The 17,347-nt window shown below is 44.1% G+C and overlaps 1 long non-coding RNA gene across 1 annotated transcript in view; it reads left to right on the top strand.

Moving 5' to 3' along the window:
* Positions 1 to 17,347, top strand: part of LOC148514841 (uncharacterized) — a 63,045-nt gene that overhangs the window by 37,851 nt on the left and 7,847 nt on the right. Inside the window, exon 2 of the long non-coding RNA XR_015879453.1 lies at positions 9,913 to 9,981. This is a non-coding gene — a long non-coding RNA (uncharacterized LOC148514841). The remainder of the gene's footprint in view (positions 1 to 9,912; positions 9,982 to 17,347) is intronic.

The following is a 17,347-nucleotide window of genomic DNA, read 5'->3' as shown; positions in this document are numbered from 1 at the left end:
TATATATTGTCAGTACCCTGGCAGAAAAGCAAGCTTATATATTGTTATCAGTACCCTGGGAGAATAGCAAGCTTATATATTGTTATCAGTGCCCTGGGAGAAAAGCAAGCTTATATATTGTTATCAGTGCTCTGGGAGAATAGCAAGCTTATATATTGTTATCAGTGCGCTGGGAGAACAGAAAGCTTATATATTGTTATCAGTGCCCTGGGAGAACAGCAAGCTTATATATTGTTATCAGTGCCCCGGGAGAAAAGCAAGCTTATATATTGTTATCAGTGCCCCGGGAGAAAAGCAAGCTTATATATTGTTATCAGTGCCCTGGGAGAAAAGCAAGCTTATATATTGTTATCAGTGCCCTGGGAGAAAAGCAAGCTTATATATTGTTATCAGTGCCCTGGGAGAAAAGCAATCTTATATATTGTTATCAGAGCTCTGGGAGAAAAGCAAGCTTATATATTGCTATCAGTGCCCTGGGAGAACAGCAAGCTTATATATTGTTATCAGTACCATGGGAGAATAGCAAGCTTATATATTGTTATCAGTGCCCTGGGAGAAAAGCAAGCTTATATATTGTTATCAGTGCCCTGGGAGAAAAGCAAGCTTATATATTGTTATCAGTGCCCTGGGAGAATAGCAAGCTTATATATTGTTATCAGTGCGCTGGGAGAACAGAAAGCTTATATATTGTTATCAGTGCCCTGGGAGAACAGCAAGCTTATATATTGTTATCAGTGTTCTGGGAGAAAAGCAAGCTTATATATTGTTATCAGTGCTCTGGGAGAAAAGCAAGCTTATATATTGTTATCAGTGCCCTGGGAGAAAAGCAAGCTTATATATTGTTATCAGGTGCCTGGGAGAAAAGCAAGCTTATATATTGTTATCAGTCCCCTGGGAGAACAGCAAGCTTATATATTGTTATCAGTGCGCTGGGAGAACAGCAAGCTTATATATTGTTATCAGTGCGCTGGGAGAACAGCAAGCTTATATATTGTTATCAGTGCCCTGGGAGAAAAGCAAGCTTATATATTGTTATCAGTGCCCTGGGAGAAAAGCAAGCTTATATATTGTTATCAGTGCCCTGGGAGAACAGCAAGCTTATATATTGTTATCAGTGCGCTGGGAGAATAGCAAGCTTATATATTGTTATCAGTGCCCTGGGAGAAAAGCAAGCTTATATATTGTTATCAGTGTCCTGGGAGAAAAGCAAGCTTATATATTGTTATCAGTGCGCTGGGTGAATAGCAAGCTTATATATTGTTATCAGTGCGCTGGGAGAACAGCAAGCTTATATATTGTTATCAGTACCCTGGGAGAAAAGCAAGCTTATATATTGTTATCAGTGCCCTGGGAGAAAAGCAAGCTTATATATTGTTATCAGTGCCCTGGGAGAACATCAAGCTTATATATTGTTATCAGTGCCCTGGGAGAAAAGCAAGCTTATATATTGTTATCAGTGCCCTGGGAGAAAAGCAAGCTTATATATTGTTATCAGTGTCCTGGGAGAAAAGCAAGCTTATATATTGTTATCAGTGCGCTGGGTGAACAGCAAGCTTATATATTGTTATCAGTGCGCTGGGAGAACAGCAAGCTTATATATTGTTATCAGTACCCTGGGAGAAAAGCAAGCTTATATATTGTTATCAGTGCGCTGGGAGAATAGCAAGCTTATATATTGTTATCAGTGCCCTGGGAGAAAAGCAAGCTTATATATTGTTATCAGTGCTCTGGGAGAAAAGCAAGCTTATATATTGTTATCAGTGTCCTGGGAGAAAAGCAAGCTTATATATTGTTATCAGTGCCCTGGGAGAAAAGCAAGCTTATATGTTGTCAGTACCCTGGGAGAAAAGCAAGCTTATATATTGTTATCAGTACCCTGGGAGAAAAGCAAGCTTATATATTGTTATCAGTGCCCTGGGAGAAAAGCAAGCTTATATATTGTTATCAGTACCCTGGGAGAAAAGCAAGCTTATATATTGTTATCAGTGTCCTTGGAGAAAAGCAAGCTTATATATTTTTATCAGTGCCCTGGGAGAAAAGCAAGCTTATATATTGTTATCAGTGCCCTGGGAGAAAAGCAAGCTTATATATTGTTATCAGTGCCCTGGGAGAAAAGCAAGCTTATATATTGTTATCAGTACCCTGGGAGAAAAGCAAGCTTATATATTGTTATCAGTGTCCTTGGAGAAAAGCAAGCTTATATATTGTTATCAGTGCCCTGGGAGAAAAGCAAGCTTATATATTGTTATCAGTGCCCCGGGAGAAAAGCAAGCTTATATATTGTTATCAGTACCCTGGGAGAAAAGCAAGCTTATATATTGTTATCAGTACCCTTGGAGAATAGCAAGCTTATATATTGTTATCAGTGCCCAGGGAGAAAAGCAAGCTTATGTATTGTTATCAGTGCTCTGGGAGAAAAGCAAGCTTATATATTGTTATCAGTGCCCTGGGAGAAAAGCAATCTTATATATTGTTATCAGTGCCCTGGGAGAAAAGCAAGCTTATATATTGTTATCAGTGCCCTGGGAGAAAAGCAAGCTTATATAATGTTATCAGTGCCCTGGGAGAAAAGCAAGCATATATATTGTTATCAGTACCCTGGGAGAAAAGCAAGCTTATATATTGTTATCAGTGCCCTGGTAGAAAAGCAAGCTTATATATTGTTATCAGTGCCCCGGGAGAAAAGCAAGCTTATATATTGTTATCAGTGCCCTGGGAGAAAAGCAAGCTTATATATTGTTATCAGTACCCTTGGAGAATAGCAAGCTTATATATTGTTATCAGTGCCCAGGGAGAAAAGCAAGCTTATATATTGTTATCAGTGCCCTGGGAGAAAAGCAAGCTTATGTATTGTTATCAGTGCCCTGGGAGAAAAGCAGGCTTATATATTGTTATCAGTGCCCTGGGAGAAAAGCAATCTTATATATTGTTATCAGTGCCCTGGGAGAAAAGCAAGCTTATATATTGTTATCAGTGCCCTGGGAGAAAAGCAATCTTATATATTGTTATCAGTGCCCTGGGAGAAAAGCAAGCTTAAATATTGTTATCAGTGCTCTGGGAGAAAAGCAAGCTTATATATTGTTATCAGTGCCCTGGGAGAAAAGCAAGCTTAAATATTGTTATCAGTGCTCTGGGAGAAAAGCAAGCTTATATATTGTTATCAGTGCCCTGGGAGAAAAGCAAGCTTATATATTGTTATCAGTGCCCTGGGAGAATAGCAAGCTTATATATTGTTATCAGTGCCCTGGGAGAAAAGCAAGCTTATATATTGTTATCAGTGCCCTGGGAGAAAAGCAAGCTTATATATTGTTATCAGTGCCCTGGGAGAATAGCAAGCTTATATATTGTTATCAGTGCCCTGGGAGAAAAGCAAGCTTATATATTGTTATCAGTGCCCTGGGAGAAAAGCAAGCTTATATATTGTTATCAGTGCCCTGGGAGAACAGCAAGCTTATAGTTATCAGTGCTCTGGGAGAAAAGCAAGCTTATATATTGTTATCAGTACCCTGGGAGAATAACAAGCTTATATATTGTTATCAGTGTCCTGGGAGAAAAGCAAGCTTATATATTGTTATCAGTGTCCTGGGAGAAAAGCAAGCTTATATATTGTTATCAGTGCCCTGGGAGAAAAGCAAGCTTATATATTGTTATCAGTGCCCTGGGAGAACAGCAAGCTTATAGTTATCAGTGCTCTGGGAGAAAAGCAAGCTTATATATTGTTATCAGTGTCCTGGGAGAATAGCAATCTTATATATTGTTATCAGTGCCCTGGGAGAAAAGCAAGCTTATATATTGTTATCAGTGTCTGGGAGAAAAGCAAGCTTATATATTGTTATCAGTGCCCTGGGAGAAAAGCAGCTTATATATTGTTATCAGTACCCTGGGAGAAAAGCAAGCTTATATATTGTTATCAGTGCCCTGGGAGAATAGCAAGCTTATATATTGTTATCAGTGCCCTGGGAGAATAGCAAGCTTATATATTGTTATCAGTACCCTGGGAGAAAAGCAAGCTTATATATTGTTATCAGTGCCCTGGGAGAAAAGCAAGCTTATATATTGTTATCAGTACCCTGGGAGAAAAGCAAGCTTATATATTGTTATCAGTACCCTGGGAGAAAAGCAAGCTTATATATTGTTATCAGCGCCCTGGGAGAAAAGCAAGCTTATATATTGTTATCAGTGCTCTGGGAGAAAAGCAAGCTTATATATTGTTATCAGTACCCTGGGAGAAAAGCAAGCTTATATATTGTTATCAGTGCCCTGGGAGAAAAGCAAGCTTATATATTGTTATCAGTGCCCTGGGAGAAAAGCAAGCTTATATATTGTTATCAGTGTCCTGGGAGAAAAGCAAGCTTATATATTGTTATCAGTGTCCTGGGAGAAAAGCAAGCTTATATATTGTTATCAGTGTCCTGGGAGAAAAGCAAGCTTATATATTGTTATCAGTGTCCTGGGAGAAAAGCAAGATTATATATTATCAGTACCCTGGGAGAAAAGCAAGCTTATATATTGTTATCAGTGTCCTGGGAGAAAAGCAAGCTTATATATTGTTATCAGTGCCCTGGGAGAAAAGCAAGCTTATATATTGTTATCAGTGCCCTGGGAGAAAAGCAATCTTATATATTGTTATCAGTGCCCTGGGAGAATAGCAAGCTTATATATTGTTATCAGCGCCCTGGGAGAATAGCAAGCTTATATATTGTTATCAGCGCCCTGGGAGAAAAGCAAGCTTATATATTGTTATCAGTGCCCTGGGAGAACAGCAAGCTTATATATTGTTATCAGTGCCCTGGGTGAATAGCAAGCTTATATATTGTTATCAGTGCCCTGGGAGAAAAGCAAGCTTATATATTGTTATCAGTGCCCTGGGAGAAAAGCAAGCTTATATATTGTTATCAGTGCCCCGGGAGAAAAGCAAGCTTATATATTGTTATCAATGCCCTGGGAGAAAAGCAAGCTTATATATTGTTATCAGCGCCCTGGGAGAAAAGCAAGCTTATATATTGTTATCAGTGCCCTGGGAGAAAAGCAAGCTTATATATTGTTATCAGTGCCCTGGGAGAACAGCAAGCTTATATATTGTTATCAGTGCCCTGGGAGAAAAGCAAGCTTATATATTGTTATCAGTGCCCTGGGAGAACAGCAAGCTTATATATTGTTATCAGTGCTCTGGGAGAAAAGCAAGCTTATATATTGTTATCAGTGCCCTGGGAGAAAAGCAAGCTTATATATTGTTATCAGTGCCCTGGGAGAACAGCAAGCTTATATATTGTTATCAGCGCCCTGGGAGAAAAGCAAGCTTATATATTGTTATCAGTGCCCTGGGAGAACAGCAAGCTTATATATTGTTATCAGCGCCCTGGGAGAAAAGCAAGCTTATATATTGTTATCAGTGTCCTGGGAGAAAAGCAAGCTTATATATTGTTATCAGTGTCCTGGGAGAAAAGCAAGCTTATATATTGTTATCAGTGCCCTGGGAGAAAAGCAAGCTTATATATTGTTATCAGTGCCCTGGGAGAAAAGCAAGCTTATATATTGTTATCAGTGCGCTGGGAGAATAGCAAGCTTATATATTGTTATCAGTGTCCTGGGAGAAAAGCAAGCTTATATATTGTTATCAGTACCCTGGGAGAAAAGCAAGCTTATATATTGTTATCAGTGCCCTGGGAGAAAAGCAAGCTTATATATTGTTATCAGTGTCCTGGGAAAAAAGCAAGCTTATATATTGTTATCAGTGCCCTGGGAGAACAGCAAGCTTATATATTGTTATCAGTGCTCTGGGAGAAAAGCAAGCTTATATATTGTTATCAGTGCCCTGGGAGAATAGCAAGCTTATATATTGTCAGTACCCTGGCAGAAAAGCAAGCTTATATATTGTTATCAGTACCCTGGGAGAATAGCAAGCTTATATATTGTTATCAGTGCCCTGGGAGAAAAGCAAGCTTATATATTGTTATCAGTGCTCTGGGAGAATAGCAAGCTTATATATTGTTATCAGTGCGCTGGGAGAACAGAAAGCTTATATATTGTTATCAGTGCCCTGGGAGAACAGCAAGCTTATATATTGTTATCAGTGCCCCGGGAGAAAAGCAAGCTTATATATTGTTATCAGTGCCGCGGGAGAAAAGCAAGCTTATATATTGTTATCAGTGCCCTGGGAGAAAAGCAAGCTTATATATTGTTATCAGTGCCCTGGGAGAAAAGCAAGCTTATATATTGTTATCAGTGCCCTGGGAGAAAAGCAATCTTATATATTGTTATCAGAGCTCTGGGAGAAAAGCAAGCTTATATATTGTTATCAGTGCCCTGGGAGAACAGCAAGCTTATATATTGTTATCAGTACCATGGGAGAATAGCAAGCTTATATATTGTTATCAGTGCCCTGGGAGAAAAGCAAGCTTATATATTGTTATCAGTGCCCTGGGAGAAAAGCAAGCTTATATATTGTTATCAGTGCCCTGGGAGAATAGCAAGCTTATATATTGTTATCAGTGCGCTGGGAGAACAGAAAGCTTATATATTGTTATCAGTGCCCTGGGAGAACAGCAAGCTTATATATTGTTATCAGTGTTCTGGGAGAAAAGCAAGCTTATATATTGTTATCAGTGCTCTGGGAGAAAAGCAAGCTTATATATTGTTATCAGTGCCCTGGGAGAAAAGCAAGCTTATATATTGTTATCAGGTGCCTGGGAGAAAAGCAAGCTTATATATTGTTATCAGTCCCCTGGGAGAACAGCAAGCTTATATATTGTTATCAGTGCGCTGGGAGAATAGCAAGCTTATATATTGTTATCAGTGCGCTGGGAGAACAACAAGCTTATATATTGTTATCAGTGCCCTGGGAGAAAAGCAAGCTTATATATTGTTATCAGTGCCCTGGGAGAAAAGCAAGCTTATATATTGTTATCAGTGCCCTGGGAGAACAGCAAGCTTATATATTGTTATCAGTGCGCTGGGAGAATAGCAAGCTTATATATTGTTATCAGTGCCCTGGGAGAAAAGCAAGCTTATATATTGTTATCAGTGTCCTGGGAGAAAAGCAAGCTTATATATTGTTATCAGTGCGCTGGGTGAATAGCAAGCTTATATATTGTTATCAGTGCGCTGGGAGAACAGCAAGCTTATATATTGTTATCAGTACCCTGGGAGAAAAGCAAGCTTATATATTGTTATCAGTGCCCTGGGAGAAAAGCAAGCTTATATATTGTTATCAGTGCCCTGGGAGAACATCAAGCTTATATATTGTTATCAGTGCCCTGGGAGAAAAGCAAGCTTATATATTGTTATCAGTGCCCTGGGAGAAAAGCAAGCTTATATATTGTTATCAGTGCCCTGGGAGAAAAGCAAGCTTATATATTGTTATCAGCGCCCTTGGAGAAAAGCAAGCTTATATATTGTTATCAGCGCCCTGGGAGAAAAGCAAGCTTATATATTGTTATCAGCGCCCTGGGAGAATAGCAAGCTTATATATTGTTATCAGCACCCTGGGAGAAAAGCAAGCTTATATATTGTTATCAGTGCCCTGGGAGAAAAGCAAGCTTATATATTGTTATCAGTGCCCAGGGAGAAGAGCAAGCTTATATATTGTTATCAGTGCCCTGGGAGAAAAGCAAGCTTATATATTGTTATCAGTGCTCTGGGAGAAGAGCAAGCTTATATATTGTTATCAGTGCTCTGGGAGAATAGCAAGCTTATATATTGTTATCAGTGCCCTGGGAGAAAAGCAAGCTTATATATTGTTATCAGTGCCCTGGGAGAAAAGCAAGCTTATATATTGTTATCAGTGCCCTGGGAGAAAAGCAAGCTTATATATTGTTATCAGTGCCCTGGGAGAATAGCAAGCTTATATATTGTTATCAGTGCCCTGGGAGAAAAGCAAGCTTATATATTGTTATCAGCGCCCTGGGAGAATAGCAAGCTTATATATTGTTATCAGTGCGCTGGGAGAAAAGCAAGCTTATATATTGTTATCAGTGCCCTGGGAGAAAAGCAAGCTTATATATTGTTATCAGTGCCCTGGGAGAAAAGCAAGCTTATATATTGTTATCAGTACCCTGGGAGAAAAGCAAGCTTATATATTGTTATCAGTGCCCTGGGAGAAAAGCAAGCTTATATATTGTTATCAGTGCCCTGGGAGAATAGCAAGCTTATATGTTGTTATCAGTGCCCTGGGAGAATAGCAAGCTTATATATTGTTATCAGTGCCCTGGGAGAAAAGCAAGCTTATATATTGTTATCAGTGCCCTGGGAGAAAAGCAAGCTTATATATTGTTATCAGCGCCCTGGGAGAAAAGCAATCTTATATATTGTTATCAGTGCCCTGGGAGAACAGCAAGCTTATATATTGTTATCAGCACCCTGGGAGAAAAGCAAGCTTATATATTGTTATCAGTGCCCTGGGAGAAAAGCAAGCTTATATATTGTTATCAGTGCCCTGGGAGAACAGCAAGCTTATATATTGTTATCAGCGCCCTGGGAGAAAAGCAAGCTTATATATTGTTATCAGCGCCCTGGGAGAAAAGCAAGCTTATATATTGTTATCTGTGTCCTGGGAGAAAAGCAAGCTTATATATTGTTATCAGTGCCCTGGGAGAAAAGCAAGCTTATATATTGTTATCAGTGCCCCAGGAGAAAAGCAAGCTTATATATTGTTATCAGTGCCCTGGGAGAACAGCAAGCTTATATATTGTTATCAGTGCCCCGGGAGAAAAGCAAGCTTATATATTGTTATCAGTGCCCCGGGAGAAAAGCAAGCTTATATATTGTTATCAGTGCCCTGGGAGAAAAGCAAGTTTATATATTGTTATCAGTGCCCTGGGAGAAAAGCAAGCTTATATATTGTTATCAGTGCCCTGGGAGAAAAGCAAGCTTATATATTGTTATCAGTGCGCTGGGAGAAAAGCAAGCTTATTTATTGTTATCAGTGCCCTGGGAAAATAGCAAGCTTATATATTGTTATCAGTGCCCCGGGAGAAAAGCAAGCTTATATATTGTTATCAGTGCCCTGGGAGAATAGCAAGCTTATATATTGTTATCAGTGCCCTGGGAGAAAAGCAAGTTTATATATTGTTATCAGTGCCCTGGGAGAAAAGCAAGCTTATATATTGTTATCAGTGCCCTGGGAGAAAAGCAAGCTTATATATTGTTATCAGTGCGCTGGGAGAAAAGCAAGCTTATGTATTGTTATCAGTGCCCTGGGAGAAAAGCAAGCTTATATATTGTTATCAGTGCCCTGGGAGAAAAGCAAGCTTATATATTGTTATCAGTGCCCTGGGAGAAAAACAAGCTTATATATTGTTATCAGGTGCCTGGGAGAAAAGCAAGCTTATATATTGTTATCAGTGCCCTGGGAGAAAAGCAAGCTTATATATTGTTATCAGTGTCCTGGGAGAAAAGCAAGCTTATATATTGTTATCAGCGCCCTGGGAGAAAAGCAAGCTTATATATTGTTATCAGTGCCCTGGGAGAAAAGCAAGCTTATATATTGTTATCAGTGCCCTGGGAGAAAAGCAAGCTTATATATTGTTATCAGCGCCCTGGGAGAAAAGCAAGCTTATATATTGTTATCAGGTGCCTGGGAGAAAAGCAAGCTTATATATTGTTATCAGTGTCCTGGGAGAAAAGCAAGCTTATATATTGTTATCAGGTGCCTGGGAGAAAAGCAAGCTTATATATTGTTATCAGGTGCCTGGGAGAAAAGCAAGCTTATATATTGTTATCAGTGTCCTGGGAGAAAAGCAAGCTTATATATTGTTATCAGGTGCCTGGGAGAAAAGCAAGCTTATATATTGTTGTCAGTGCACGTCTATGTTTCTGAACAATGGCATATAAATTTAATATGAATAGCTGGGCATTACTTGTGTTCTGTGTAAGTATAAACTCTGACATTAAATAAAATCTCTATTACTTTAGAGGATAGATCATCCGTGGAGGAGACACCAAGGACAAACATGCCGAGATCAGAGGTCACCACAACTGCAGGTATCTAGGGTATTAAACCGAATGTTTCCTGCAGGGTTTTATCACAGAAGTAAGGAAATGATAAATATACATTATGCTCACCAAGGGATAAAAGTTGGCACAGAGACCATTTTAGGACTTGAACAAGGATTTAATGTTAAGTCTGTTTTTAATGGTGTTTATGGGGATGGGTACAGGTTGCCGTTGCTGAGGATCCTGGCCGTCAGAATCCCAACACCTGCATCCCAACCGGGTTAGGATACCGACACCTGACAGTAACTATTGTAGCCCTCCATCTCTCCCTAACCAAACTTCCCCCTCCCCACACCCTAAGCCAAACCCTAATTCATAACGAAATCGCTGACCCTCCCCTTAACCCCGCTTCTTACAATTGAGATTCCGGGGGTCGGGATGCCGGCACCGGGATTGTAACAGGTGTCGGGAATTCCGGATGCAGCATTCTGGGTGCGGAATCCCTATGGTCAGGAGATTTACCGCATCCCATTTAACATATTATTTGACCTCACAGATATTAGGATCACTGGAAAAGCACACTCCCCATCACTCAATCTGATTGTGTAGAGTGTGTTCTGGAACAATAAGAAAAGTGAGAAATCACACTCCCCATCCCTCACTCTGATTGGCTAATGTGTGTTCTGGAACAATGAGGACAGCGGGAAAGCACACTCTCCTTCCCTCACTCTGATTGGCTAGAGCGTGTTCTGGAACAATGTGGAGAGTGGGAAAGCACACTCTCCTTCCCTCACCCTGATTGGCAACACTGTGTTCTTGAACAATGAGAAAATCGAGAAAGCACACTCTCCTTCCCTCACTCTGATTGGCTACAGTGTGTTCTGGAACAATGAGAAAAGCGAGAAAGCACACTCCCCATCCCTCACTCTGATTGGCTAGAGTATGATCTGGAACAATGAGAAAAGTCAGAAAGCACACTCTCCTTCCCTCACTCTGATTGGCTACAGTGTGTTCTGGAACAAGAGAAAAGTGAGAAAGCACACTCCCCTTCCCTCACTCTGATTGGCCACAGTGTGCTCTGGAACAATGAGAAAAGTGAGAAAGCACACTCTCCATCCCTCACTCTGATTGGCTACAGTGTGTTCTGGAACAATGAGAAAAGCGAGAAAGCACACTCTCATTCCCTCACTCTGATTGGCTAAAGTGTGTTCTGGAACAATGAGGAGAGCGGGAAAGCACACTCCCCTTCCCTCACTCTGATTGGCTACAGTGTGTTCTGGAACAATGAGCAAAGCGAGAAAGCACACTCCCCATCCCTCACTCTGATTGGCTACAGTGTGTTCTGGAATAATGAGGACAGCGGGAAAGCACACTCTCCTTCCCTCACTCTGATTGGCTAAAGCGTGTTCTGGAACAATGAGGAGAGCGAGAAAGCGCACTCCCCATAACTCACACTGATTGGCTAGAGTGTGTTCTGGAACAATGAGGACAGCGGGAAAGCGCACTCTCCTTCCCTCACTCTGATTGGCTAGAGTGTGTTCTGGAACAATGAGAAAAGCAAGAAAGCACACTCCCCATCCCTCACTCTGATTGGCTACAGTGTGTTCTGGAACAATGAGGACAGCGGGAAAGCACACTCTCCTTCCCTCACTCTGATTGGCTAAAGCATGTTCTGGAACAATGAGGAGAGCGAGAAAGCACACTCCCCTTCCCTCGCCCTGATTGGCTAGAGTGTGTTCTGGAACAATGAGGACAGCGGGAAAGCACACACCCTGTCCATCACTCTGATTGGCTAAAGTGTGTTCTGGAACAATGAGGAGAGCGGGAAAGCACACTCTCCATCCCTCACTCTGATTGGCTAAAGTGTGTTCTGAAACATTGAGGAGAGAGCGAGAAAGCACACTCCCCTTCCCTCGCCCTGATTGGCTAGAGTGTGTTCTGGAACAATGAGGAGAGCGGGAAAGCACACTCCCTGTCCCTCACTCTGATTGGCTAGAGCGTGTTCTGGAACAATGAGTAGAGGGTGAAAGCATACTCTCCTTCCCTCACTCTGATTGGCTAGAGCGTGTTCTGGAACAATGAGGAGAGTGGGAAAGCACACTCTCCTTCCCTCACCCTGATTGGCTAATGTGTGTTCTGGAACAATGAGGAGAGCGGGAAAGCATACTCTCCTTCCCTCACTCTGATTGGCTAAAGTGTGTTCTGGAACAATGAGGAGAGCGGGAAAGCACACTCCCCTTCCCTCACACTGATTGGCTAGAGTGTGTTCTGGAACAATGAGCAAAGCGAGAAAGCACACTCCCCATCCCTCATTCTGATTGGCTACAGTGTGTTCTGGAATAATGAGGACAGCGGGAAAGCACACTCTCCTTCCCTCACTCTGATTGGCTAAAGCGTGTTCTGGAACAATGAGGAGAGCGAGAAAGCACACTCTCCTTCCCTCACTCTGATTGGCTAGAGTGTGTTCTGGAACAATGAGAAAAGCAAGAAAGCACACTCCCCATCCCTCACTCTGATTGGCTACAGTGTGTTCTGGAACAATGAGGACAGCGGGAAAGCACACTCTCCTTCCCTCACTCTGATTGGCTAAAGCGTGTTCTGGAACTATGAGGAGAGCGAGAAAGCACACTCCCCTTCCCTCGCCCTGATTGGCTAGAGTGTGTTCTGGAACAATGAGGATAGCGGGAAAGCACACTCCCTGTCCCTCACTCTGATTGGCTAAAGCGTGTTCTGGAACAATGAGGAGAGCGAGAAAGCGCACTCCCCATAACTCACTCTGATTGGCTAGAGTGTGTTCTGGAACAATGAGGACAGCGGGAAAGCGCACTCTCCTTCCCTCACTCTGATTGGCTAGAGTGTGTTCTGGAACAATGAGAAAAGCAAGAAAGCACACTCCCCATCCCTCACTCTGATTGGCTACAGTGTGTTCTGGAACAATGAGGACAGCGGGAAAGCACACTCTCCTTCCCTCACTCTGATTGGCTAAAGCGTGTTCTGGAACAATGAGGAGAGCGAGAAAGCACACTCCCCTTCCCTCGCCCTGATTGGCTAGAGTGTGTTCTGGAACAATGAGGACAGCGGGAAAGCACACTCCCTGTCCCTCACTCTGGTTAAAGTGTGTTCTGGAACAATGAGGAGAGCGGGAAAGCACACTCTCCATCCCTCACTCTGATTGGCGAAAGTGTGTTCTGAAACATTGAGGAGAGAGCGAGAAAGCACACTCCCCTTCCCTCGCCCTGATTGGCTAGAGTGTGTTCTGGAACAATGAGGAGAGCGGGAAAGCACACTCCCTGTCCCTCACTCTGATTGGCTAGAGCGTGTTCTGGAACAATGAGTAGAGGGTGAAAGCATACTCTCCTTCCCTCACTCTGATTGGCTAGAGCGTGTTCTGGAACAATGAGGAGAGTGGGAAAGCACACTCTCCTTCCCTCACCCTGATTGGCTAATGTGTGATCTGGAACAATGAGGAGAGCGGGAAAGCATACTCTCCTTCCCTCACTCTGATTGGCTAAAGCGTGTTCTGGAACAATGAGGAGAGCGAGAAAGCACACTCTCCTTCCCTCACTCTGATTGGCTAGAGTGTGTTCTGGAACAATGAGAAAAGCAAGAAAGCACACTCCCCATCCCTCACTCTGATTGGCTACAGTGTGTTCTGGAACAATGAGGACAGCGGGAAAGCACACTCTCCTTCCCTCACTCTGATTGGCTAAAGCGTGTTCTGGAACTATGAGGAGAGCGAGAAAGCACACTCCCCTTCCCTCGCCCTGATTGGCTAGAGTGTGTTCTGGAACAATGAGGAGAGCGGGAAAGCACACTCCCTGTCCCTCACTCTGATTGGCTAGAGCGTGTTCTGGAACAATGAGTAGAGGGTGAAAGCATACTCTCCTTCCCTCACTCTGATTGGCTAGAGCATGATCTGGAACAATGAGGAGAGTGGGAAAGCACACTCCCCGTCCCTCCCCCTATTTGGCTAGAGCGTGTTCAGGAACAATGAGGAGAGCGGGAAAGCACACTCTCCTTCCCTCACTCTGATTGGCTAACATGTGTTCTGGAACAATGAGGATAGCGGGAAAGATCACTCCCCTTCCCTCACTCTGGCTACAGTGTGTTCTGGAACAATGAGCAAAGCGAGAAAGCACACTCCCCATCCCTCACTCTGATTGGCTACAGTGTGTTCTGGAATAATGAGGACAGCGGGAAAGCACACTCTCCTTCCCTCACTCTGATTGGCTAAAGCGTGTTCTGGAACAATGAGGAGAGTGAGAAAGCACACTCTCCTTCCCTCACTCTGATTGGCTAGAGTGTGTTCTGGAACAATGAGAAAAGCAAGAAAGCACACTCCCCGTCCCTCACTCTGATTGGCTAGAGCGTGTTCTGGAACAATGAGGAGAGTGGGAAAGCACACTCTCCTTCCCTCACTCTGATTGGGTAGAGTGTGTTCTGAAACAATGAGGAGAGAGTGAGAAAGCACACACCCTTCCCTCGCCCTGATTGGCTAGAGCGTGTTCTGGAACAATGAGGAGAGCGGGAAAGCACACTCCCTGTCCTTCACTCTGATTGGCTAGAGCGTGTTCTGGAACAATGAGTAGAGGGTGAAAGCACACTCTCCTTCCCTCACTCTGATTGGCTACAGTGTGTTCTGGAATAATGAGGTGAGAGTGGGAAAGCACACTCTCCTTCCCTCACTCTGATTGGCTACACTGTGTTCTGGAATAATGAGGAGAGAGAGGGAAAGCACACTCTGCTTCCCTCACTCTGATTGGCTAAAGTGTGTTCTGGAACAATGAGGAGAGCGGGAAAGCCCACTCTCCTTCCCTCACTCTGATTGGCTACAGTGTGTTCTAGAACAATGAGGAGAGCGAGAAAGCACACTCCCGTTCCCTTGCCCTGATTGGCTAGAGTGTGTTCTGGAACAATGAGGAGAGTGGGAAAGCACACTCCCTGTCCCTCACTCTGATTGGCTAGATCATGACCTGGAACAATGAGAGAGTGGGAAAGCACACTGGACCTCATTCAGAGTCGATCGCAAGAAGCGATCGCTCACTTTGAATGAGGGTGGGAACTTCTTGTTTTGAAGTGCTGCCTCCAGGTCGCAAGCTAAGCTGTGGGTTACCACCCACAGCTTAGCTTGCGATCAGGGTGATGGTCGCGATGGTCATCACCATCGTGATCATCGGGGCTTATGAGCAGACCCTAAGTTTGGGTCTGGGCACTCATAAGCCCCTGGGAACTTCCTGCTCTATTTGAGGAGGAAGTTCCCAACTGACATCATCAATGATGTCAGTGGGGCCACCCCCAAACGGCAAGCATTCCAACTGGAATGCCTCCATTTGGCCGGGCATGCCAATGGCCCGCCCAGCAAATGGGGCGAGCTGTCAGTCAACATAGACAGGTTGCACCGTCTGCTACGAGACCCCTAGCGACGGAGTGCCTGTCGCTAGCCGGGTCTCGCGCATGCACACGATGGAGCTGGCTTCATCGTGCGCATGCTCTGTGGGGACCATCGACTCGGTTGCGAGCGCATCGGCGCTTGCACCCGGGTCTGAATGAGACCCACTCTCCTTCCCTCACCCTGATTGGTTATAGTGTGTTCTGGAATAATGAGCAGCGCGGGAAAGCACACTCTCCTTCCCTCACTCTGATTGGCTAGAGCATGACCTGGAACAATGAGGAGAGCGGGAAAGCACACTCCCCGTCCCTCACTATGATTGGTTAGAGTGTGTTCTAGAACAGTGAGGAGAGCGGGAAAGCACACTCTCTGTCCTTCACTCTGATTGGCTAGAGCATGTTCTGGAACAATGAGGAGAGCGGGAAAGCACACTCTCCTTCCCTCACTCTGATTGGCGATAGTGTGTCCTGGAATAATGAGCAGCGCGGGAAAGCACATGCTCCTTCCCTCACTCTGATTGGCTAGAGCATGACCTGGAACAATGAGGAGAGCGGGAAAGCACACTCTCCTTCCCTCACTCTGATTGGCGACAGTGTGTTCTGGAACAATGAGGAGAGAGCGGGAAAGCAAACTCCCTGTCCCTCACTCTGATTGGCTAGAGCGTGTTCTGGAACAATGAGGAGAGCGGGAAAGCACACTCTCCTTACCTCACTCTGATTGGCTATAGTGTGATCTGGAATAATGAGCAGAGCGGGAAAGCACACTCTTCTTCCCTCACTCTGATTGGCTAGAGTGTGCTCTGGAACAATGAGGAGAGCGGGAAAGCTCACTCCCTGTCCCTCACTCTGATTGGCTAGAGTGTGTTCGGGAACAATGAGGAGAGCGGGAAAGCACACTCTCCTTCTCTCACTCTGATTTGCTAGAGTGTGTTCTGGAACAATGAGGAGAGCTGGAAAGCACACTCCCCATCCCTCACTCTGATTGGTTAGAGTGTGTTCTGGAACAATGAGGAGAGCGGGAAAGCACACTCTCCTTCCCTTACTCTGATTGGCTAGAGCAGGGGTCTTCAACCTTTAACCCTCCAGCTGCTGGGGAACTACACAACCCAGCATGCCCTGCCTCTGTTTTGATATAACAGCATGCTAAAAATGTGGCAGGGCATTCTAGGATCTGTAGTTCCACAGCAGCTGGAAGGCCAAAGGTTGAAAATCCCGGGGCTAGAGCATGACCTGGAACAATGAGGAAAGCAGAAAAGCACACTTCCCGTCCCTCACTCTGATTGGTTAGAACATGTTCTGGAACAATGAGGAGATCGGGAAAGCACACTCTCCTTCCCTCACTCTGATTGGCTAGAGCATGTTCTGGAACAATGAGGAGAGCGGGAAAGCACACTCTCCTTCCCTCAATCTGATTGGCTAGAGCATGACCTGGAGCAAAGAGGAGAGCGGAAAAGCACACTCCCCGTCCCTCACTCTGATTGGTTAGAGTGTGTTCTGGAACAGTGAGGAGAGCGGGAAGCACACTCTTTGTACTTCACTCTGATTGGCTAGAGCATGTTCTGGAACAATGAGGAGAGTGGGAAAGCACACTCTCCTTCCCTCACTCTGATTGGCGACAGTGTGTTCTGGATTAATGAGGAGAGAGCGGGAAAGCACACTCCCTGTCCCTCACTCTGATTGGCTAGAGCGTGTTCTGGAACAATGAGGAGAGCAGGAAAGCACACTCTCCTTACCTCACTCTGATTGGCTATAGTGTGTTCTGGAATAATGAGGATAGAGCGGGAAAGCACACTCCCTGTCCCTCACTCTGATTGGCTAGAGCATGTTCTGGAACAATGAGGAGAGCGGGAAAGCACACTCTCCTTCCCTCACTCTGATTGGCTAGAGTGTGTTCTGGAACAATGAGGAGAGCGGGAAAGCACACTCTCCTTCCCTCACTCTGATTGGCTAGAGTGTGTTCTGGAACAATGAGGAGAGTGGGAAAGCACACTCTCCTTCCCTTACTCTGATTGGCTAGAGCAGGGGT

Source organism: Taudactylus pleione, unplaced genomic scaffold (genome assembly GCF_031769625.1).
Source record: "Taudactylus pleione unplaced genomic scaffold, aTauple2 ptg000257l, whole genome shotgun sequence".
Taxonomy (NCBI): Eukaryota; Metazoa; Chordata; class Amphibia; order Anura; family Myobatrachidae; genus Taudactylus; species Taudactylus pleione.
Note: the sequence above shows the minus strand (reverse complement) of the source record. Positions and strands in the feature narration are given on the sequence as shown.